The 7730-nt window shown below is 41.9% G+C and overlaps 1 pseudogene; it reads left to right on the top strand.

The window, feature by feature from the left end:
• Positions 1-373: 373 nt before the first annotated feature.
• Positions 374-818, top strand: LOC102428543 (annotated as a pseudogene).
• Positions 819-7730: the final 6912 nt, after the last annotated feature.

Genomic DNA, 7730 nt, shown 5'->3' with positions numbered 1-7730 from the left:
CCATCGAGATCCTAACTTTATGGGAGGGGTCCTATTATATCCCTATCTTGGGTAGGTTATGGGTTTCATCTCCTGTCCCTATGAGTAAGGCCATGAAAAACCAAAGCTCAAAAATCACCCAATTCAGCAAGTGTGTATGAGGCAAGTGGCAGCTGCTTACCTTTCTAACTTAGTTTTTGGCCTCTGAGGATTCCTTGATCACTTGGGTCATGAACACATTTCTTTAAAAGGCTTTCATATGTTATTGAGCACGTGAAGTTCTTTCCAGCAGGAGGATCAGTCAAGGCAGCTATTCCATCCTCCTGCACGAAATGAAAGTTCACATGAAAGCATGTGGTGTGGCTCTTTTGGTCAGGCCTGTTGCGCCAGCAGGATGGGCAAGTACCATGGTTTTCACACTGCCAGGAAGCTCTGGAGCCAACAACGAGATCAGAAGTGGCATGATAAACAGTACAAGAAAGTCCATTTGGGGAGAGCCCTGAAGGCCAACCCTTTGGAGGCACTTCCCATGCAAAGGGAATTGTACTGGAAAAAGTAGGGGTTAAAGCCAAACAGCCAAATACTGCCTTTAGGAAGAATATCAGAGTCCAAATGATCAAGAATGGCAAGAAAAATACATTTAAAAAAGTACAGCCTTTGTACCCAATGATGGTTGTTTGAATTTTACTGAGGAAAATGAAGAAGTTCTGGTTGCTGGATTTGGTTGCAAAGGTCATGGGGTTGATGACATTCCTGGTGTCCACTTTAAGTTTATCAAAATAGCCAATGTCTCTCTTTTGGCCTTCTACAAAGGCAAGAAGAAAAGACCAAGATCTTAAGTTTTGATGGTGAAAACACAGTAGTAATAAATTTTATTTGCTTAAAAAATGTATGTGGTGTGTAAATGATGAATGACCTGACATGGTTTGGTTATACAGAACAGGATTGAGTGAGGGCAACAAGATTGCAGCTGGGGATATACCCAAAAGCCCAGTAGGGACTAGCCAATGAAGGAAGGGCCCTGAATGTCATTGTGCATTTTGAACTTTATCTAGCAGGTAATGGAGGTACTTTCAAATTTGAACCGCAAGATCCACAAATTTTTTCATAAGCTAATATTTTAGGATTCTATCACTGTTTCCCTTTAAACCTGTGTTTCTTAAAGTGTAGCCAAGTTTTGCCTGCATCAGCATCATCTGATTCGCTTATCAAAACTTGCAGATTCCCAAGTCCAAGCCCTACTGAATAAGTCTCCTCAAAGAGGAAGGGTAAGGAAGGGGGAACACCCAAGACCTGGGACTCTGAAGTTTAACAAGCTTGTAGGTAAACCTTTTGTACATTAAACTCAGAACCTGTGGGGGAGAGCAGTGCTTTTCAATCCGCTACTGAGACCAGGGCTGGAAAATCATTTTTCAATGAGATAGAGTAAAATCTCACATTGTGTCTCTTGCTATTAGGATGAGTATTATTGCATTAAACCTTTGTTTAGGTATTATAGTGTGTGTGTGTGTGTGTGTGTGTGTGTGTGTGTGTGTAGGTGTGGGTGTGTGCATGAGCCAGCTGCAAAATATGTTTCATGTGTTGAGGCTAAAAAAGTTAAAGAAGCATTACCTTTGAGGATGCCCTATTTATATAGTTTTTAATCAGGTTTTATCTGTAATTAAAATGTGAGGGAACGGAATTCAGTATAATTTCCCACTGACTAACCCTGCCCATAGCATGCTGGGACACATCTATGTTTGTTCATAAATCAATTAATTTTGGCACCTCTTGACTCCAAATGAAGTGATGAAAAAGCATCTCAGTGAACCTGGTCTGGATGGAAGCATGCAGTTAATTGTCACCTATTCAAGAACTGTTTTCTTATTTCCCTCAAGAGACTACAAAGCCTATGTTCCAGCTCTCATTACATCTCAGCAACCCTATACTTAAGGAGATGAAGTATCGCAAAATCCTGGCACAACTAACTCCAAAGTACTGAGTGGGTCCATTTGCTGTGTAGGATTTTGTTATACTGAATATTGGTTGCTCCCACAGTGGTCCTAGGTTGTAGCCTGGAACACCTTTTACCATTTGGATACTTTTTTCCTTGGTAATTGCTTCAATGGGGTCTATAACTGTGGCCTATTCTCCCAAAAAGAAAATGATAAGCAAAGACAAATACAAATCCATCCATTCAAGCATCACACACACACACGTCTTGAATAATATTTCACAAATTTCAATCATTCACATAATGCATTTATTATGTTTTCAATTTCCACATACCTCTGGTCCTATTATTTACCATTTTTCTTTAAATAGAATCACATTTTTATATTTAAAAAGTTCTCATAACGAATACTTTATATCCCTTCTATAAATGGAAAACTATCACTTGCCAAAAGAGAAGGTAACTGTAGAAATAAATGTTAGGGAAGGAGAACCAAGTTATCACACTCAAGTTAAATTCTGTTACCTGTAACAGCTCTGAACCCAAATGAAGCCTGTTCTCTTTGCTTAAAAAAAAAAAAAAAAGAATTAACCCCTAGCTGGTGTAGCTCAGTTGGTTGAGCGTCACCCTATAACCCAAAGGTGGCCAGTTTGATTCCTATATAATTAAAGCCTAATATGCAAATTGTCCCCTCAGGTGGTCGTTCAACCAGGAGTTCGACCGGGAGACCAGGAGTGGGACCACTCGCTATGATGTGCGCTACCAGGGGGCGGCACGGAACATGGTAGACATCAGCAATGCGCTGCGACCTCTCGCCAACTACCTGAGGGTGGGGGTGACAGGACAGAGGTGTGGTGAGAATGCGGGGTGTCTGCTGAGCTCCCTCTCACTCCCCCTGCTAACCTCCCCAGGGACACCAGGGCTTGATGCTGGGCACCCGCGAGGAGCCCGCCACACCCACAAGGCCTCTTCCTGGTGAGCTGGGCCACAGCCTCCAGGACTGCAGGGGCTGGTCGGGCTCCCCGTGGGTTCGCACAGGAGCCAGTCTGCCAGGCCAGCTGGGAGAGAGCGTGCTGCCCACCTGGCTTCTGTGCAGCTGGGCGGCCCAGAAGCCCATGCTGTGCCCCAGCCCACGGCGTCCAACCACACTCACCACATCTCCATGTGGGGACTCAGGTGCCGTGACTCAGGAGCACAGCAGCACGCGGGGCCCAGGTGCTTCCCAGGGCCCAGAGGTCAGCTGGGACCTGCCCTTCCACACCAGACGCTCAAGCTTCGATCGCTGTCCAGGCCTAGGGACCACACCCATGCACGAATTTCATGCACCGGGCCTCTAGTAAAAACATATCTTTAAAAAAGAGAGAGAGAGAGATTTGAATGTTTCTTGTTAAAGACCTACTAGGATCCAATTAAGTCTTTTTTTTGTGTGATGTTATCAAAAAGCATAAATATTGGAAAAGGAAATAACATTTTCAATAGTGATTTCATTTTGTCTTAAAGCTGCACAGGTACCTCTTGGAATCATCTCCTATTTCATCAGTATCTGAAACTTTGGGGAATAACAATATAGATCTGTGGTTCTCATGCTATAGTGTGCATCAGAATCCCCTGGAAGTCCTGTTAGAACAGATGGATAGGCCTCTTTCCCAGAGTTTCTGATTCAGCAGGTGCGGCTCCAGAATTTATCTTTCTAGTGAGTTTCCAGGTGGAGCTGAGCTTTTGGTGCACACTAGACTTTGGAGGCCACTGCACAGATAAACCCCACACATATTTCACAACTCTGATTAGGTAAGTCGGTCCTCTGCCCTCCAGGAAGCTTTCTCTGCCCTCTCTAAATACATTAAACTTTTTCTAGTCACTTCTTGCCCATCTCACTAATTTCCAGTCTTTTCACTCAACCCATGCTTTAAAATCTTTTTGTCTTTCAAACCAAACACATATATCAAAAAATCATTCATTTTCTCATGTTTTATTAATCAAAGACAAGGGTAACTGCCAATCAGAGCTTCCGGGCAGCATGAGGTAACTGGTGTTTCTATACTGAGCTGATATAATTCTAGCCCAGAGCAAAGAACCTGATGTTTTAGTTTAATTAACATCTAATCTTTGGTAAATATGAGTTCTTTTAGTCTTTTTGAAGTACTGAAAATAGCTCACAGGCACCCTTCCTGTCTCCCCCCATTACTGCTATTTAAGACCCTTGGGGGCTGGGAAGCTCAGGTTGGGGCCACCAGTATCTCTCACTCTTTTGGTAATTAATCACTGATGGTCTTCTGTCATTTCTTCTATTGTTGTTCTTTAAGAGCACAAGGAGCTGCTTCTGATACTTCTCTGTTAATTGTACGGTACCATGCTCAGGCTTTAGAAGTAGCAACTGCTTTGCCTCCCCCAAACCCACCCCCCCCCCCAAAAAAAACAACCCATTTATTTCGTCGGTAAGTTTGACTATACCACAATTGTCTCCAGGGAGACACAACATACAAAGAATATTTGCAGTAAAATACACCAGCATTGTAAATAGGAGAGTTAAACTCAAAAGTTACCCTTTGGAAGAGGAAAATGAGTCAACAAAATAATTTATTTCCAGGGTTGGTAAAAAAGACCTGAAAATAAATACTAAGTTCACTAGGATATGATTCCCCTGGATTGCTCTGCCTGGTGCCTCCTGGAAGGCTGGTAAGGAGGAAATGTTTGAAATGTGTCAGAGTGAATCAAACCAAACTGAGAATTTGGGGTGATGTTAAGATCTTAATAAATCAGAAATATTTTTGCCTTCCTCATGAATATGTGACTTCCTTTTTCCAAAACTCTACTTAAAACTCTTGTCCTCCTGGAAGCTATCCCTGGTATTAATTACCACCACTCTCCTCTCCACCCCCACCTGATTCTGACCACATTTTATTCTGAATTCCTTTAGCAATATGGACTCGCTGCATGTTGCATTGGAACTGCTATTGAAGCTTTTTCAAGTGTGAATGTGTGAATGTAAGTGTGTGTGTGTGTGTGTATGTGTGTGTGTGTGTGCGCGGCGCGCGCATGTACGCGCAAATTTGGGAAGGTGCCCTTCTTCCCTCTAAGAAATAGCTCCCCACCCACCTGTGACAAAGACCTAAAAATTAACTATTATAATTTCTTTATTTGATAACCATGCTTATGCAGTCATCTTCTGTGAAAATGCCAATAGCAGTAAGTTGTTATCCATCATTAATATGTTGGTGTCCTTCCTGCCCTTTGCTGATGAATGGAATGCTCAAATGTTATTGCTAATACTGCCTTGAATAGTTCCACCATGGAAATGCCAAGAAAACCTTTTTTGACTATGGATGACTCATAAAGATGCAAAAAGCAAGATTTTAGGTTGTTGTTTTACTCATTCCAAAGACTTATTAGATTGAGCTAATTATACAGCTTATCAAAAAGATCTTATGGGTGCCATGTGATGGTCTACCCCATCATTCATGCCTGATTGAATAACATGGTTAAAATCCAAGGAGCTCTTCCTCTAATGAAGTTCCTGCTCTGGTCTGTTGCTATGGCAACATAGGGCTGTAGTCCAAAATGACAGCAAATATATTAAATATTGAAGCAAATCCATTTTCTCCATGCTTTAGTGACCTCAGAGCCAAAACTGTGTTTGCTAGCACACAAGTTTAGAAAGAGTATTGTCCCTGCTACTTTTTTTGACATGGAAACCAATCATATTTATATTCTCCAGCCCAGTGCCATCCATGTAGCAGACATTGAAAAAATATTTGAGGAGAGTTAGTTATATGTGGTGGATTGACCACACACATTTATTGCCTATTTTTCCTGAAACCATACCAAAATGACAGTAAAAGAATAAAAAATGAGTATGTTCACATAAACAAAGAGAACAGGAAATGATACCATAGTAGTCAAGAGATTTCTATTCTTTTTTTAGCTTTTTCTTGTAGTAAAATATCCATAACATAAAATTTACCATTTTACCATTATTAAGGGTACAGTTCAGTGACATTAAGTACATTCAGATTGTTGGGCAACCATCACTACCATCCACCTCCAGAACTTGTTCATCTTCTCCGACTGAAACTCTGTACTCATTAAACACTAACTCTCCATTCCTCCCTCCCCTCAGCCCATAGTAACCACTACTCCACTTTCTGTCTCTATGTTTTTGACTACTCTAGGACCTCATATAAATGGAATCAGATAATATCTGTCTTACTGTATTTGGCTTATTTCGCTTAACATAATGTCTTCAGGCTTCATCCATGTTGTACCATGTCAGAATTTCATTCCTTTTTTCCCCCTACTAAATCAGATTGTATTTTACTTTCAACTTTATTGGGGCATAATCGACAGAATTTCATTCCTTTTTGAGGCTGAATAATATTCCATTGTACAAATTTATCACACCTTGTTTATTCACTCATTCACCAATGGACATTTTGGTTGTTTCCACCTTTTGGCTATTGTGAAAAATAAACATTGGTGTACACATATTTATTTGAGTCTTTGCTTTCAAAACTTTTGTGTGTATACCAAGAAGTGAAATCACTGGGTCAAACAATAATTCTATCTTCAACTTTTTTTAATCCTCATCCCAGGAGTGAGGATATTTTTTCCATTGATTTTTAGAGAGAGTGGAAGGGAGGGAGGAGGAGGAGGGAGGGAGGGAGGAGGAGGAGGGAGGGAGGGAGAGAGAGAGAGAGAGAGAGAAAGAGAGAGAGAGAGAGAGAGAGAGAGGAAGGGGAGGGGGGAACACATCGATTGGTTGCCTCCCGCTCATGCCCTAACAGGGGCTGAGGATTGAACCTGCAACTGAGGTATGTGCCCTTGACTGAGAATTGAACCTGTGACCCTTCAGTCTGTGACCCAACACTCTAACCACTGAGCAACCAGCTAGGGCTATGTTTAACTTTTTGAGAAACCATCAACTACTTTCCACAACAGCTGTACCATTTTTACATTCCAACCAACAATTCACAAAAGGGTCCCAGTTTCTCCATGTCCATCCCAATACTTATTGTGGGTTTTTTTTATAATAGCCATCGTAATGAGTGTGAAATGATATCTCATTGTGGTTTTGATTTGCATTTCCCTAATGATTAATGATGTGGGCAGCTTTTCATGTGCTTATTGGCATTTGTTCCATTCATTTTGAAAAGATGGAAAGCAGATGGAGGAATGATAATCATCTTAGCAGAGCAAGGGGAGTTACAGATGAGAAGCAAACTGATTTGCCCCACAAAAGCTCTGAAATATTCAGACTGTGGTGGAAAAATGAACCAGTGTAAGGATCAGGGATGAAAACATCCTTTGCTCCAACAGCCAAGCAGTTATTCCTCACCCAAACAGGTGAAGGGAGGTTTAATCCCTGGGGAATCTGAACTGGTGAGGCCCTAGATTCCAGCCCAACTGGAACAGTAGCCAACAGGTATGAGAAAAGGTCTAGAAATGGGGAGACTACACAGTGGGACCTCCAGTCCTCTTCCTTGAGTCTATTCCAAATGCAGGCAATGTGTCCTATTCCAAGGCAGAATATGAGAGAATTCTTCTCATAAGAAATTGAACTTTGCCCTGGCTGGTGTACTCAGTGGTTAGAGCATTGGCCTATGCACTGAAGGGACATGGGTTTGATTCCTGGTCAAGGGCAGGTATCTGGGTTGCAGGTTTGTTCCTCAGCCTCAGTCGCGGGTGCATGCAGGAGGCAACCAATCTATGTCTCTCTCTCTCTCTCTCTCTCTCTCTCTCTCTCTCTCTCTCTCTCTCCTTCCCTTTCTTTCCACACTCTCTACATATCAATGGAAAAAATATCCTGGGGTGAGGATTAATC

This window comes from Myotis lucifugus, unplaced genomic scaffold (genome assembly GCF_000147115.1).
Source record: "Myotis lucifugus unplaced genomic scaffold, Myoluc2.0 scaffold_8, whole genome shotgun sequence".
Lineage (NCBI taxonomy): Eukaryota > Metazoa > Chordata > Mammalia > Chiroptera > Vespertilionidae > Myotis > Myotis lucifugus.
Note: the sequence above shows the minus strand (reverse complement) of the source record. Positions and strands in the feature narration are given on the sequence as shown.